This window comes from Phaenicophaeus curvirostris, chromosome 6 (assembly GCF_032191515.1).
Source record: "Phaenicophaeus curvirostris isolate KB17595 chromosome 6, BPBGC_Pcur_1.0, whole genome shotgun sequence".
NCBI lineage: Eukaryota > Metazoa > Chordata > Aves > Cuculiformes > Cuculidae > Phaenicophaeus > Phaenicophaeus curvirostris.
The window spans coordinates 95,399-112,323 of NC_091397.1; the positions used below are offsets into that span (position 1 = coordinate 95,399).

Here is a 16,925-nt window from a genome sequence, read left to right on the forward strand (position 1 = left end):
CTGCTTCCCCACCCCTTGCCTTCTCCAGGGCACCAGCAGTCCCAGCTCAGTGTCTTCCCTTTCCATGACACTTTACTGGTATTGATGAGAAGCCCTTCCAAAGTAGGAACTGTTGATGTCTCAGCCAGGCTGGCTTTTGCCATCTGGGGCTCTGTGCATCAGAGGAAAAAAACATAGAATCTTGGAATGGTTTGGGCCGGAAGGGACCTCAAAGTCCAACCAGTTCCAACCCTGCCATGGGCAGGAACGCCTCCCACTGGATCATTTTGTTCAAAGCCCCAGCCAACTTGGCCTTGAACACCTTCAGGGATGGGCCATCCACAACTACTCTGGACAACCTGTGTCAGTGCTTCACCATCCTCACAGTAAAGAATTTCTCCCCTTCCCATTTAAAGCGGCTCCCCCAGCCCTGTCTCCTTCCAGCACTACTGAAATATCAAACATCAATCCCAAGGCAGATCCTGAAGAAACCACAACATCTCTTGTGTCTTCACAGAGCTCCTTTCCTGATCGGCAGTTCTTCTGAGTCTCAGCTGAATCCTCAGACTACTCAGTATCCAAGGGTTGTCGGTGGTCTGGATAAACAGGATGGACTCTTTTCCCTTGGTGCAGAATCAGCTCTCAGAAAGAGTCAGTCAGCAAACTCCCACTCCTGTTCTGTCCCATCCACGTCCTCCTCCTGCTCAGTTATTTTCTCTTTCAAAACCCATCCTGGAAATTTGCAGGGCTCAGGACTGCACACATGCAGCTGCCTGGAGTATTCCTGCCCTTCCATGTTATAGGAAAACAAATGGGATTTCCTCTTTCTTTATCGGGAAAAATGTTTTCTTAAGCTGACTTTGATTAATATCAATAACTCTAGGAATTCTATCCTGTTCTCACTGAATATCATTTGGAACATGTCCATAGTTCAAGCACATCAATAAAAAGTGAACGCTGACCGAAGGATGAACTGATCAGAGCCACATCAGAGCTGAGGAACAGCCTCAGAAAGCTTAAGGAGACTGTATGAGCCTGAAGAAGGCACAGACCCACGGAAGGCAATCGGGACAATCCTGGCTCTCTAATAAATTCACCTCCCATTCCAGCTAAGCTAACTAAACAATTATAAGAGAATAAAAGCACATCACACTGGAAGCATGGTGGAACTGAGAGCAATGAGCAATACAGTGGTGATGAAAACCTGCATTGCCAGATGAGCCCCAGTGTCTCTTAAATTATTTTATTTGGCAGAATAATTACAATTACAAACAGATTCAACCCCCCAAAAAAGTCAAAATTAATCTCAAGTGGCACATAATTAGGGCAAACATCAATGGCTTTGGAAAATGGCAGCAAGTGGGCAATGGCAATGTAGTAAAACAGTTCTGTGACTGCCATTCCTAATGGGAACATAATCTGTATGCAATTTCCAAGGAAAATCAAAACTATGGAAAGGTCAGAAGTGAAAGGTTCTAACAAACAATAAGAACAGATGGAAGGGAAGAAGCTCCCAAGCACAGCAAAGGCCTTTACCTAGTGCATAAATACACATGTGAAACCAGAGGGACACACACACCCCAGGCACAGCAACTTGGGACGCAGAGACATGATGTGGGTACTCGGGCTTTTGCCAGACAACAGGCTGTCAGCTGAGGCTCCTCCTGGGCCACCGAGTGTCACAAGAGCGGGAAGTGCCTGGCTCTGGCACAGCACAGTGGTTTGTCCCCTCCTCCCTCTCACCACAGCCCAGACCAGCAGATTACAGCTTAGTGCAGCAAACTGCACTGCACAAGGGCATGTGGAATCATCAGGTGCGCACAGAATGCTGCCTGTGCTCCCAGGAAAAAGCATGGCTGAGCGACAAGGCATGTGAGTGGTGGCTTGGGTAAGGGGCTTCAAAACATGCGTAAGAGAAACAGGAGGTGAATTGTTCCAGCACTCGATACTTTGCAGGATAAAGGGAGTTTACACTCGGATAGCAGCAGGGTGTTTGTGTGCAGATGTGAAGTGTGTGAGGGAGAAGAGTTTCCTGATGTACCTTATGTCACACTGTCACATTCCACAGTTCTTCCCATTCCTGGTCTGGCTGTTTCCAGGGCCAGGGAGCACTGAGAGATGCTGGTACAAACCACGCAGCCTCTGCTTTTGTGGTTCACAAATACAGCTGGCAGATGGAAATGCAATCAGCACAGCGGAACAGAGTAAGCATCTCTTATCCTGCCAGGCAGCGGGCCTGGTGCACCAGCTGTCCAGCTCCCCTTGCTCAGAATAGCCCCAAATCCCTGCTCCGTGTCCCCATCCCCGGCACCTGTTCTCTGATCAGTTTATACCCAGCCTGCAACTGGAAACCACAGAAGCAGCACCCTCGCGGGGAATTCTGACGCCTCCACCCTCTCTTGCGAAAGAAGCAGGCTTTGCTCTCCAAAGAGATTCCTGGTACTCAGATGCTCAAGCCAAACTCTGGGACAGTACGTGCACATGATACAGCCCCGCTGAAGGTCAGCTCTAAATATGGCACCAATGAGACTGAAATCCCTGCTGAGGCCAGAGAGAGAGGGGCTTCCCAAACTGGCAGTTATAATGACCAAGAAAATTAGGAAATTCTCTCTCTAATCCCTTTAGTCAAGATCTTGGGCATTAATCTGGAGCAGGATGTTCACCTTGTCTGAACAAGCCTGAAACAAACTTAAAACATCAGTGAGACACTTGTGTAAGGGAAGGGCAATCCCCAATATTCCAGTCATGAGAAACACAGGGACCAGAATCCTGGGAGAAAAATTCCAACACAAAAACCCCTTGCCATATCCCTGCTCTTAAGAAATGCTTCTCTTGCCTATGCCATAACGATTCCTTTCTGGCTGCACCAGATCTACAACAGCTCTTCCACAGAGCTGACATTGTCTTTACAGTTACCTTTTGGGTTTTGCCCATTTCTCCACCTCCTTCTGCTATTTGAGCCCACCCTTTCATTACCCTGGACAAAATCCCACCACTGCATATTCCTTCAGTGCCATTCTGGCTTTTCTCAGCTTGGCAAATGCTTTTTCTTACTCTGATTAAATCCATCTGGAATGCTGCTGGCAGAAACCTACCGTGAAGCTGTCCAAAATGCCAAACAAAGAAGTCCAGGAACATGCCCATGCTCTCTGCATCACTCTGCCTCACCCATACGCTGACTATATCCCACCATAAGACAATTTTGCCAGGCATATATTGTGCCACGTAAACTCCAGGATGCCTCACCTCTTCCAAGAGGTCAACAAGTGCAGTTCCTTGTGAGAAGCAATTTAATCAAGAACTGGTTCTAGGCCTGCGCCCCTCTCCTTGGTGTGGTCCTATCCCCATTTGCCCCTTTATATGTAAACTCCATTTAGCTATGGACTTGTCTGGTCCTGCAGGTCCTCCTGTGTGCTCACAGGACAGCAAGTAGGGAGGCCCTGGCCCAGGTTGCCCAGAAAAGTGGTAGCTGCCCAATCCCTGGAGGTGTTCAGGGCCAGGTTGGATGGGGTTTTGAGCACCTTGATCCAGTGGGAGGTGTCCCTGCCCATGACAGGAGTTGGAAGTGGATGGGTTAGCTCCATTCCAACAATAAGGAGTGAAGAGCAAGAGATCAAAAAGAATCAGTTGATTAATACCTGGCTCCAAACTTGGTGTGAGGAGGAAAACTTTGGGTTCTTTGATCAAGGACTGGCCCATGCACCCCCAGGCTTCCTTACTAGGGATGGGGCATGCTCGTCTCCTAGGGGTACTAAAGTCCTCACTAAAAATCTAGCAGGCCTCATAAATAGACCTTTAAATTAGATGTGAAGGGGGAGGGGGACTAAGCCAGACTAGTCAGGGGTGAGCCTGGAAGTGGAACTCCAGTGCCTGAGAGATGGTGTGCTGGTGAGGACCACCAGTATATCACAACAGAGTGAGTGGGGGCGAGTACATCTGGTGATGGTAAGGAAGATACTGGCACTGATGGCGTGGTCCAAGGACCAGTCAATTGGGAATAAACTCTATTCCCTTTATGAGGGCTGTAGGTTCACCAGCCCAGCTGAAGGGCATTTACACCAAGGCACGCAGCATGGGCGATAAGCAGGAGGAACTGGATGTTATTGTAGGGCAAGGAGACTCCAACGTCATTGCCATCACAGAAACGTGGTGGGATGACTCATATAACTGGAGTGCAGCTGTGGTGGGGTATAAACTATTTAGGCAGTACAGGAAGGGTAGGAGAGGTGGTGGGGTAGCCCTCTATGTAAGAGAGTGCTTTGATACCCTCAAGCTCGATTATGGTGATGAGGAGATCGAGTGGCTGTGGGTAAAAATCAGAGGAGCCTGAAAGAAGGCAGATATTGTGATGGGAGTCTGTTACAGACCACCCAGCCAAGGAGAAGCAGCTGAGGAGCTCTTCTATAAACAGCTGGGCATAGTCTCTAGATCGCTGCCTCTTGTCCTTGTGGGAGACTGCAATCTTCCAGATATCTGCTGGAAGTACAAAACAGCAGAGAGGAAGCAGTCCAGGAGGTTCCTGGAGTGCGTGGGAGACAACTTCCTCACACAACTGGTGAGTGAACCGACAAGGGAAGGTGCCCTCCTGGACCTGCTGTTCATGAACAGAGAAGGCCTGTCGGGGATGTGGTAGGAGGACGCCTGGGACAAAGCGATCACGAGATGATGGGGTTTTCAGTTCTAGGTGAGGTGAAGAGGGAGATTAGCACAACAGTCACATTAAACTTCCAGAGGGCAGACTCTGGACTGTTCAGAAGGCTGGTTGGCAAAGTCCCGTGGGAGACAGTCCTTAAGGGCAGGGGAGCCCACGAGGGCTGGGAGCTCTTCAAAAAGGAAATCCTAGCAGCTCAGCAGCAAGCCATCGCCATGCTCCGGAAAAAGAGACAGTGGGGGAAAAGAACCAGCTTGGTTGAGTAGGGAGATCTTGAGAGACATCAAAAAGAAGAGAAATGTCTATGAGCTTTGGAAGAAGGAAGAGGCATATTGGGTGAACTACAGGATGGAAGTGAGATCGTGCAGAGAAAAAATCAGGAGGGCTGAAGCCCATCTAGAGCTCAGATTGGCAAAGCCGGTGGAAGATAACAAAAAATCTTTCTATAAATGCATTAACAAAAAAAGGAGGACTAGGGAGAATACACAGTCCCTGTTGGATGCAGGAGGAACAACAGTGACGGGGGATGAGGACAAGGCTGAGGTACTTAATGCCTTCTTTGCCTCAGTCTTTAATAGTAAGGAAAGTTGTTCCCTCTGTGTACAAACCCAGGAGTTAGAGGAGCAGAATGAGGCTCCCATGATCCAAGAGGAGGTGGTTAGAGACTTGCTTGCCCAGCTAGACACCCACAAGTCTATGGGGCCGGATGGGATCCACCCAAGAGTATTGAAGGAGCTGGAGGGTGTGCATGTCAAACCCCTTTCCATCATCTCCCAGCAGTCCTGGCTGACTGGGGAAGTTCCACTGGACTGGAGGCTGATATTGTGCCCATCTACAAGAAGAGTCGTGGGGAGGATCCAGGGAACTCGAGGCCTGTCAGTCTGACCTCAGTGCCAGGGAAAGTCATGGAGCAGGTGATCTTGAGAGCTGTCATGAAGCACATGCAAGAGAACCGGGTGATCAGGCCCAGTCCACATGGGTTCACAAAAGGCAGGTCTTGCCAAACTAACCTGATCGCCTTCTATGACAAAGTGACTCGGCTGCTGGATGAGGGAAAGGCTGTGGATGTATCCTCCTGGACTTCAGTAAAGCCTTTGACACAGTTTTTCACAGCATTCTGCTTGAGAAACTCACCTCTGGCCTGGACAGGCGCACACTCTCCTGGGTGGAAAACTGGTTGGATGGAGGGCCCAGAGAGTGGTGGGAGATGGAGTTAACTCCAGCTGGAAGCCATCACAAGTGGTTTCCCTAGGGCTCAGTGCTGGGTCCAGCCCTGTTCAGTGTCTTTATCAATGACCTGGAAGAAGGCTTTGAGCGCACCCTTAGCAAGTTTGTGGATAACACTAAGCTGGGTGGAAGCGTGGATCTGCTGGAGGGTAGGGAGGCTCCAAAGGGATCTGAACAGGCTGGACCACTGGGCTGAGACCAATGGTGTGAGGTTTAACAAGGCCAAATGCCGGGTCCTGCACTTGGGGCACAACAACCCTGTGCAGTGCTACAGACTAGGAGAAGTCTGTCTAGAAAGCTGCCTGGAGGAGAGGGACCTGGGGGTGTTGGTTGACAGCGACTGAACATGAGCCAGCAGTGGCCCAGGTGGCCAAGAAGGCCAATGGCATCTTGGCTTGGATCAGAAACGACGCAGCCAGCAGGTCCAGGGTGGTTCTTCTCCTTCTGTACTCGGCACTGGTGAGACCACTCCTCGAATCCTGTGTTCAGTTCTGGGCCCCTCACCACAAGAAGGATGTTGAGGCTCTGGAGCGAGTCCAGAGAAGAGCAACAAAGCTGGTGAAGGGGCTGGAGAACAGGCCTTATGAGGAGCGGCTGAGAGAGCTGGGGGTGTTTAGCCTGGAGAAGAGGAGGCTGAGGGGAGACCTCTTTGCTCTCTATAACTACCTGAAAGGAGGTTGTGGAGAGGAGGGAGCTGGGTTCTTCTCCCAAGGGACAGAGGACAGGACGAGAGGGAATGGCCTCAAGCTCCACCAGGGGAGGTTCAGGCTGGACATCAGAAAAAAATTTTTCATGGAAAGGGTCCTTGGGCACTGGCAGAGGCTGCCCAGGGAGGTGGTTGAGTCACCTTCCCTGGAGGGGTTTAAAAGACAGGTGGATGAGGTGCTGAGGGGCATGGTTTAGTGGTTGACAGCAATAGTTGGACTCTATGATCCAGTGGGTCTTTTCCAACCTAGTGATTTTGTGGGTTTTGAGGTCCCTTCCAGCCCAAAGCATTCCACAATTCTGTGAATCTAAGATCCAGCCATGCTTGGATCCTGCTCCTGGACCCTGTTAAATGTATTTTGGGTTTATTTGTCCACTGCTTTGAAAATGTTAATCCCGGAAACTCACTGATGCCTCTCCGGCCAACAAGAATACTGCTGCCCTCAGGAAAAGCTGCAAAGACATCTTCTATGCCTGCAGTCGGAAACAGAGAAAGGGTCTCCTCCGATGGGAACAAGTGCACAGCTCACCAGTTTTACACAGGGAGCCAGGAACTCCACCCCATGCAAAGCTCACTCCTCGTGGGGTGTAGGATCAGCGTACCTCGATGTGTCAGCAGCTTCAGGTGGGAGCCACAACCAGCTGGGAGCCCGAGCTGCAGAGCTCTGAACCGCCTCTCCGTACATTTCCATGGGAACAGACACATGCCTTTCTGGTTGCCGAGGAGACGGCCGTGCTTTCTGAGGCTGCTGAACATTGTGCCCACAGCATTTTGACATCTTTAAGATCAGAAGCAGCTTTACACAGCCATCACCACCCCCCAGTAAATGTGTCAATCATTCTCCCCATCCCTGTTTTCTGAACCTGCTTTGGTATGTCAGATTATCCAGAATATCTAGATTTGATATCAACATGTACAATGACATTGTCAACCTGAATGCTTCCAAATGCCCGAGGGCCTTTTCCACGGCTGTTCTTTAGCTCTTTCGATTCACCCTCACCAGCCTGACTCCAGGAAAATAAATTCCTCCCTCTCCATGGCTTTTCTACAGCATCGATCTGTCCCTACAGAAAAGCTGGTTGGCAAAGCCAGCATCCACATCTCCTCCATCTCCTCCCACTTCCACTATTTTTAAACAGAAAAATATGTTTGTGAAACCCAAAGGCTGTGCACGCTCGAGGCCTCGGGCACTGGGAGCACTGGATGGCAGCACAGGCACAGCAGAGGCAGTGGATTCCAGGCTTCGCTGTGCAGTGTCCACATTGACACGGTGTCCCATGCAGTTTCTTGCTGCCCCTGTGTGGCAGCCGTGACCAGTTCATGGACCAGGCACCTCGGTGAAGGCAGGATCCACGCTGCAACTCATAGGAGCAGCCCTGTGAGCTTTGGAAACATTCCTTAGGGTGCTGCAGGGAAGCCAGGCTGGTTCCCTGGGCCACAGGACATGGTGACCACTGGACCGCTGGTGCCACTAGTTCTCTTTGGACGTTCTCCCCTCGCTCACACAGCTCCTTTCCCATCTTTCCTGGAAAGAACACACTGGCAGTTGAGATCCGCAGTTTGGGGTGGGAGTGTCACCTGAAACGAGGGCTTGCTGCTCCCATGTATCTGATGCAGGGAAGAGGCACAGCTGGAGACTGTGAGTCATAAAATCCTGTTCAGCCTAGAGAAGAGGAGGCTGAGGGGAGACCTCATCACCCCCTGCAGCTCCTGGAGAGGAGGTTGGAGCGAGGTGGGATTCAGGCTCTGCTCCTGGGTGCTGAGATGAGAGGAAATATACTCCAGACAGGGGAGGTTAAGATTAGATATTTGGAAAAATTCCTTCATGGAGAGGGTTGTGAAGCACTGGCAGAGGCTGCCCAGGGAAGTGGCAGAGTGTCTGTCCCTGGAGGGATTTAAAAGATGTGTGCAGTAGCGCTTAAGGACATGGATTGGTGGTGGAGTTGGCAGTGATGAGCTTACGGCTAGACTTGATCTCAAAGGTCTTTTCCCATCTAAAGGATTCTGTGGGTCTGTTTGGTGGTTGGTGCCTAGATCTTTTTTTCTGATGTCCAGCCTGAACCTCCCCTGGTGGAGCTTGAGGCCATTCCCTCTTGTCCTGTCCCCCGTCCCTTGGGAGAAGAACCCAGCTCCCTCCTCTCCACAACCTCCTCTGAGGGAGTTGTAGAGAGCAAAGAGGTCTCCCCTCAGCCTCCTCTTCTCCAGGCTAAACACCCCCAGCTCTCTCAGCCGTTCCTCATAAGGCCTGTTCTCCAGCCCCTTCACCAGCTTTGTTGCTCTTCTCTGGACTCGCTCCAGAGCCTCAACATCCTTCTTGTGGTGAGGGGCCCAGAACTGAACACAGGATTCGAGGAGCGGTCTCACCAGTGCCAAGTACAGAGGGAGAATAACGTCCCAGGACCTGCTGGCTGCGTCGTTTCTGATCCAAGCCAAGATGCCATTGGCCTTCTTGGCCACCTGGGCCACTGCTGGCTCCTGGTCAGTTGCTGTCAACCAACACCCCCAGATCCCTCTCCTCCAGGCAGCTTTCTAGACAGACTTCTCCTAGTCTGTAGCACTGCACAGGGTTGTTGTGCCCCAAGGGCAGGACCCGGCCTTTGGCCTCGTTAAACCTCATGCCATTGGACTCTGCCCAGCGGTCCAGCCTCTTCAGATCCCTTTGCAGAGCCTCCCGACCCTCCAGCAGATCCAACTGCCACCCAGCTTAGTGTCATCCGCAAACTTGCTAAGGGTGCACTCAATGCCTTCATCCAGGTCATTGATAAAGACACTGAACAGGGCTGGACCCAGCACTGAGCCCTGGAGACATCACTTGGAACTGGACTCAGGCTGGAGTTAACTCCATTTCCCACCACTCTCTGGGCCCTCCAGCCAACCGGTTTTCCACCCAGGAGAGTGTGCACCTGTCCAGGCCAGAGGTTACAGTTTCTCAAGCAGAATGCTGGGAGAGACTGTGTCAAAGGCTTTACTGAAGTCCAGGAAGATCCATCCACAGCCTTTCCCTCATCCAGCAGCCGGGTCACTTTGTCATAGAAGGCGATCAGGTTAGTTTGGCAAGACCTGCCTTTTGTGAACCCATGTGGACTGGGCCTGATCACCCGGTTCTCTTGCATGTGCTTCACGATAGCACTCAAGATCACCTGCTCCATGACTTTCCCTGGCACTGAGGTCAGACTGACAGGCCTGGAGTTCCCTGGATCCTTCCTGTAACCCTTCTTCTTGATGGGCAAACCAGCCAGCCACCAGTCCAGTGGAACTGCCCCAGTCAGCCAGGACTGTTGGAAGATGATGGAAAGGGGTTTGGCCAGCACATGTGCCAGCTCCCTCAATACTCTTGGGTGGATACTATCCGGCCCCATAGACTTGTGGGTGTCTAGCTGGACAAGCAAGGCTCTGACCACCTCCTCTTGGATCATGGGAGCCTCATTCTGCTCCTCTAACTCCTGGGTATGGACACAAAGGGAACAACTTTCCTTACTATTAAAGACTGAGGCAAAGAAGGCATTAAGTACCTCAGCCTTGTCCTCATCCCCCGTCACTGTTATTCCTTCTGCATCCAATAGGGACTGTGTATTCTCCCTAGTCCTCCTTTTTTTGTTAATGTATTTATAGAAAGATTTTTTATTATCGTTCACAGACTTAGTCTATCTGCTTTCTAGTTGGGCCTTAGCCCTCCTGAGTTTTTCCCTGCATGATCTCACTTCCTCCCTGTAGTTCACCCAATATGCCTCTTCCTTCTTCCAAAGCTCATAGACATTTCTCTTCTTTTTGATGTCTCTCAAGATCTCCCTACTCAACCAAGCTGGTTTTCTCCCCTGCCGGCTCCTTTTCCGGAGCATGGCGATGGCTTGCTGCTGAGCTGCTAGGATTTCCTTTTTGAAGAGCTCCCAGCCCTCGTGGGCTCCCCTGCCCTTAAGGACTGTCTCCCACGGGACTTTGCCAACCAGCCTTCTGAACGGTCCAAAGTCTGCCCTCTGGAAGTTTAATGTGACTGTTGTGCTAATCTCCCTCTTCACCTCACCTAGAACTGAAAACCCTATCATCTCGTGATCGCTTTGTCCCAGGCGTCCTCCAACTGTCACATCCCCCACAGGCCTTCTCTGTTCATGAACAGCAGGTCCAGGAGGGCACCTTCCCTTGTCGGTTCACTCACCAGTTGTGTGAGGAAGTTGTCTCCCACGCACTCCAGGAACCTCCTGGACTGCTTCCTCTCTGCTGTTTTGTACTTCCAGCAGATATCTGGAAGATTGCAGTCTCCCACAAGGACAAGAGGCAGCGATCTAGAGACTATGCCCAGCTGTTTATAGAAGAGCTCCTCAGCTGCTTCTCCTTGGCTGGGTGGTCTGTAACAGACTCCCATCACAATATCTGCCTTCTTTCAGGCTCCTCTGATTTTTACCCACAGCCACTCGATCTCCTCATCACCATAATCGAGCTTGAGGGTATCAAAGCACTCTCTTACATAGAGGGCTACCCCACCACCTCTCCTACCCTTCCTGTACTGCCTAAATAGTTTATACCCCACCACAGCTGCACTCCAGTTATATGAGTCATCCCACCACGTTTCTGTGATGGCAATGACGTCGGAGTCTCCTTGCCCTACAATAACATCCAGTTCCTCCTGCTTATCGCCCATGCTGCGTGCCTTGGTGTAAATGCCCTTCAGCTGGGCTGGTGAACCTACAGCCCTCATAAAGGGAATAGAGTTTATTCCCAATTGACTGGTCCTTGGAATAGCTAATGCCAGAGTGCCAGTATCTTCCTTACCATCACCAAGTGTACTCGCCCCCACTTGCTCTGTGGTGATATACTGGTGGTCCTCACCAGCACACCCTCTCTCAGTCCCTTAGTGCCACTTCCAGGCTCACTCCTGTCCAGCCTGGTCTCATCCCCCTCCCCCTTCATATCTAGTTTAAAGCTCGGTTTATGAGCCTAGCTATATTTTTAGTGCGGGCTTTATTCCCCTTAGGAGACAAGCGTGTCCCATCCCTAGTAAGAAAGCCTAGGGGTGCATGGGCCAGTCCTTGATCAAAGAACCCAAAGCCTCTCTCCTCATACCAGGCTTGGAGCCAGGCAGTTTGCTTCCTACAAAGACAGATCTGGAGTACCAAGCACAGAAATGGCACCAGAATTACCTACATACCATATACAGGGACCCTTGGACACTTCCACCTGTACAAGAACATCCAGAGCTGTAATGTGAATTATTAAGAGAGCAAAGAGAAATTTTGTAAAGAGCAAAGTCTGGAGAACAAAGGCCAGGCTCTGCTGGGAACTACAGGATCCTCTGGAGGGGCAGCTTATTGCCTTGCATTGATCGTGAGGGATTTGAAAGGCCACTTTGGAGAGGTGTCTGGGTAGTATAAGGCTATTTTCCTCTGATTACAAGAAACATTATGAAAAATCAATAATCTCCCTAATTCGCTGGCACAAATTAAACAGTGAATGCAGTTAAAAGTGAATGTACCTTTACCGGGAGAGCCAACAACACGGAACAGTGCCATTCAGCAGGCGGAAACGAACACAATGTCACTTCTAACTGGAGTGCAGGACAGAACTGTTGGATCATGGGCACTAGCAGCGGCTGCCCAGGGAGGGAGTTGAGTCACCTTCCCTGGAGGTGTTTAAAAGATGGGTGGATGAGGTGCTGAGAGGCATGGTTTAGTGATTGATAGCAGTAGTCGGACTCGATGATCCAGTGGGTCCTTTCCAATCTAGTGATTCTATGATCATGCCATCTCATAGAATCATAGAATCATGAGGTTGGAAAAGACCCACTGAATCACCGAGTCCAACCATCATGATGGATCCATTCAAAGCATGTGTTTAAAGGCACTCCTCACTGACCTGTCAGCTGCAAACACAGCTCCTGCTCCCCATCCAGACATCACTTTTAACTGTAAGTTCTATGGTTGCCATAGATCAGACAGATCCCAAACACATCCTGCAAGCCACTGTCAGCTCTGTGAATGCATTACAGAGAACACAGCAGGAATGCTGTGAGCCAGCAGATAAAGGAGGCAAGCTGTGGTCATTTGCTTGTTTGTGTGCACTTAGGACACCTGTGTGTAAATGAAAAACCCAGATGACTCTCATAGTATAACACCAGAACTCTTAACCTTTATATTTTCAATTAAGAACAATTCAATTCCTCCAACTGAGCCCTTTCAGAAAAGTGAAGTTCCTGGAATGCTGTTTTGTCTAAGGGAAGACCAGCAGATTCAAGTGTCAGCCTGAGCATTCTGTTTGGAAGCTACTGGGAGAAGAAGGAGCTCCCGGTGATTGAGGGTACTGAAGGTGAAAGTTAGTATCTTCCCTTTCCTCAAAAACCTAACGCAGCTCTGGTGACCCCAGCGACGGCTGCGAACTTCCCACTGGAACAACATTAGCAGCACATTGCACACTAAATGAACATCAGTGGATTCCTGACCAGTCAGCATGGAGGACAGGACACGTGATGGCTACAGGAACAGAAAGAGCCAGAGTGGGACATAAGGACCGAAAAGGAGAGAAACCTCCCTAAACATCAGCTGAAAGCAGCCTTTTCCACATCTGCTTCCTGGCTTTCAGTGGTTGCCTTGAAGCCAACACCACCCATCATAAGTCAAAGATCACAAAAGCCTTTCTCACTTGGCTGGTTCATTATTCCCACTGTCTTTATCTCCAGTTTCTTCTTCCAAGCTGCTGCACTCACACCCTCTTTCTCTGGTCTTTCCCTCTGCCAAATGGCTCTCACCCATACCACAGCTTTATATTCCATGGGACCAGAATGAGGAGAAAGACGGAGCAAACTTCCCAAAGGATGCACCTCACATCAGCTGCGAACCGCGTACAGGGACACTCTGCCTTTAGGAACATACCAACCAGAACGCTACCATGGTCCATCCTGGACTCAGAATCCAAGGCAACTTCCAACTGAACAAAACCAGACAGAATAGTAAAAGGAAACACAGGGAAGTCAGTCACAGGAAACTGGAATGACTCCTTCCAATGAGGATAACGTTGAAAGAACGGACCTAAGAATCCGGGGGGGATTCTAACCCTGTTCATTCCAAACTGCCAACTCCATAGTCTGATAGCTACAAACGCTTGAAAGGTACATGTGAGAAAAGAAAGGATCCAGCGTTTCCCTCTTTTCCTACTCCTTTTCCACATATCTACTGCTAGTCAGAGTTAGGATGCTTTGGTCTGATTCAGTGCAACACAGCTCTCAAACTCACGTCAGTGATGACGAGCAGAGCCGCACTAGTACCTCCCCAATGGACCTCCCGGCACACGGACAGAGGTGGCAGGTGCTGGGACACGCTTACACCGGTGCTGCCGCAGGCTGAGCAACGCAGCTGTCAAATGACCAACTCGAATTGCAATGACAAAACTTAAAATTCCATCTTAAAAGTGCATAAATTATAACCCATGCTATGAATTTGTGATGCAGAACAGAATGTGCTTTCCCCCCAGCCAGTTCATGCTGCCAGTGCAACAAGCAGTGCAGCCATAAGGGGAAGAGGTGCCAATCCTGTTGCCGAAGAACAGAGCCCATTACAGGAACGCTGTGCTGACTGGGAAAAGTCAACTGGAGTATGACTTTATTTTTGAGACCTCATCTGGAGTACTGTGTCCAGTTCTGGAATCCTTACCATGAGAAGGATACGGAGCTGTTGGAACGGGAGGAGGCTACAAAGATGATCTGAGGACTGGAGCACTTTCCCTGTGAGGACAGGCTGAGAGTGTTGGGCTTGTTCAGCCTGGAGAAGAGAAGGCCCCAAGGAGATCTAGTAGCGACCTTCCTGTACCTGAAAGGAGCCTACAAGAAACCTGGAGAGCAACTCTTCATAAAGGCTTGTGGTGATAGGATGAGGGTGAACGGGTATAAACTGGAGAAGGGCAGATTTAGGCCAGACATTAGGAAGAATTTCTTTGCCATGAGAGTGGTGAGACACTGGAACAGGTTGCCAAGGGAAGTTGTGGATGCCCTATTCCTGGAGGTGTTCAAGGCCAGCTTGGATGGAGCCTTGGGTAACCTGATCTAGTGGGATGTCCCTGCCCATGGCAGGGGGGTTGGAACTAGATAATCTTTAAGGTCCCTTTCAACCCTAACTATTTTATGATTCTGTGATTCTATAAAAGGCAGAGGGACACATGGATATTCTCCAGTGGAAGCAACAAGAACAAAACCGATGGTAGAACATGAAGACCCGAGGGGCAGACAGAGTAGCTTATCACAGAGGTGACCAAGGCAGCAGGTACCGGAGAGCAACAACAGATATCATGGAGGTGACCAACGCACATCCAACTACAGCAGGAACCAGAGAGCTCAGACAGCTGGGAAGCGCTGACCACGCTCACATAGACCTGCTGTATGAAGCACTTGAACACCACAGATCAACAACCACCAGACAAGAACTAATCCCACTTCCTTGTGGCTAAAAGTAAGGAACTACCACAAAGAACACCTCCTCCCCCTACTTATTTCTTCCTCTTTAGACTTGCTCTCAGCAGCCGCTTCCTCCGCCACTACTCGCATCTGCTCTGCTGGATCCGCACCCTCCTTGCCAGCACCAGCAGCCACCATCACAGCAGCAGCTGGCTGGAAGGACCAGCTCAGGGCAGGAGCACCAAGCTCTGGACTTACTTCACAAGATAACATTTTCCTGTGTGTCCAGAGGCAAACATTTCCCAGTCCTGATACAGGTCACAGACACACTCCTCCCACCTAGGACACGTAAGTTTCCAAAGGAAAAATGCAAAACCTACCTGTACCAGACTGGGCAGCGGATGAACACCCAGAGTCACATGTGTGCAGGACAAGAGGAAGCAGGAAACTTATCCAACAGGATGGGGCAGGAGACCAGACGTCACGTCATGATGAATTAACAGCAGGTACTCCCATTGACCTGAAGTGGGAACAGCGCTGGAACGGCAAGCTGAGCATGCATTTGGATCTGACTCTGAAAACAGAAAATAAGGATAGAATGAGAGGAAAGCAACGTTAAAAGACAGTAAGACTCCCTAGAGCAGTACCAGCCCGTGTGATGCTTCAGAAGCAGCACAACTGGAAACAAAAAGAGGGAAAAGGCAAGAAAGAAGAGATATGACTACAGGGATTTGGGACTTCTCTGCAGTCACACACAGACGCACACCTGTGTTTCCCAGGCCCTAGGACATCCCTACAGGCTTCTCAACCTACAGGCAGGAGCAAGCACAAGGAGTACACAGCACTCTTGGAACCTGCAAGCATTCTGAAGTGTGCTCTAAAATGAGCCACAGGGTGGTTAGGATCGGAAGGGACCCCTGAGATTTGCCTGGCCTAACCACAAAGCGATGGCATCTTCTTACACAGATGTTCTTGGTGATGTTTTGGCCACCAGACATCTCCAGCAACCCTCAGGAAAGCAGGACAGGAGTTTCAGGAGCTTCAACTAAGCCAGATGGCTTTCATTCCTAAAAAATCAGATCCTTAAAGGCTATCAGAATACTCTGGCATTTCAGAAGCTGCCCTGCTAGGATGGTGAGAGCGCTGCAGACGGGGAGGGCCAATGATCCTGCAGATTCAGGGCACAGACAGCTCCAGTGTTGGCATCTTCACGATAGAGAGAAGATGAGCCAGGGCAAGAAGGGAGCTGCTTCTTGGGAAGAGCCAAAGCAGCTGCACCTGTGTGTACGAAGTGCTGCTGTTTCCAACAGCTCTCTGACAGAGCTGATGAAGGGAAGCAGCGCTGCAGCAGAACAGAGGTGAACCCAGCACCCGCAGCGTTCACGGGTGTAAGCTCGCATCTCATCCTGCAGTTTGGAGCAACCGCTCAAGAAACGGACAGGCAGGACAGGGGAGCGGGAGCATCACATCACCAGCCTGGGCAATGCTGCCCAGCATAAGAGCAGAGATAGGAGAAGGGTCCACCAGGGCCAAAACAAGGGAAGAGCAAAGAGCAGAAAGGAGACTACGGTGAATAAAGCTGAAGCCAAGGAAGGACAGAGCCGGGAATGCAACAGCCAAGGCAGAACACAGAGATGGTGGCAGTGCAGGTGGGGAGGGCTGGGCAAGGAGAGTGCACGAGGAAAGGAACGTCAGTGCAGCACTGCGGAAAAAGGAGGCAACCTCAGGCTGAGGATGCTGGCAATCTCACCCTCGCCCTGCCTTCTGGGCCAGCTAGGCTGGGAGCTTCTTCCTCGAAGGCAGAGGGGGCGGGGGTTCTGCTGGGGAGGGATGGCTGGTCTCCACGGGAGGTGTCCCCACGGTGAGCAGCAAGGTGTGGATTGCTCCCGAGGCAGCACGAGGGAGCTGGTTACTTCCAGAAACTGCAGAACTCCCTCAGATGGGTGGTAGCATGAGGCCAGACTCTCCGAGAAGTGCAGTGTTGATGG

At 50.6% G+C, this 16,925-nt stretch overlaps 1 protein-coding gene across 1 annotated transcript in view; it reads right to left on the reverse strand.

The window, feature by feature from the left end:
* Window positions 1-15,508, reverse strand: part of SMARCD3 (SWI/SNF related BAF chromatin remodeling complex subunit D3) — a 69,699-nt gene extending 54,191 nt beyond the window's left edge. Inside the window, exon 1 of the mRNA XM_069859099.1 lies at window positions 15,318-15,508. The gene's annotated coding sequence lies outside the window, so the exon portion shown is untranslated. The remainder of the gene's footprint in view (window positions 1-15,317) is intronic.
* Window positions 15,509-16,925: the final 1,417 nt, after the last annotated feature.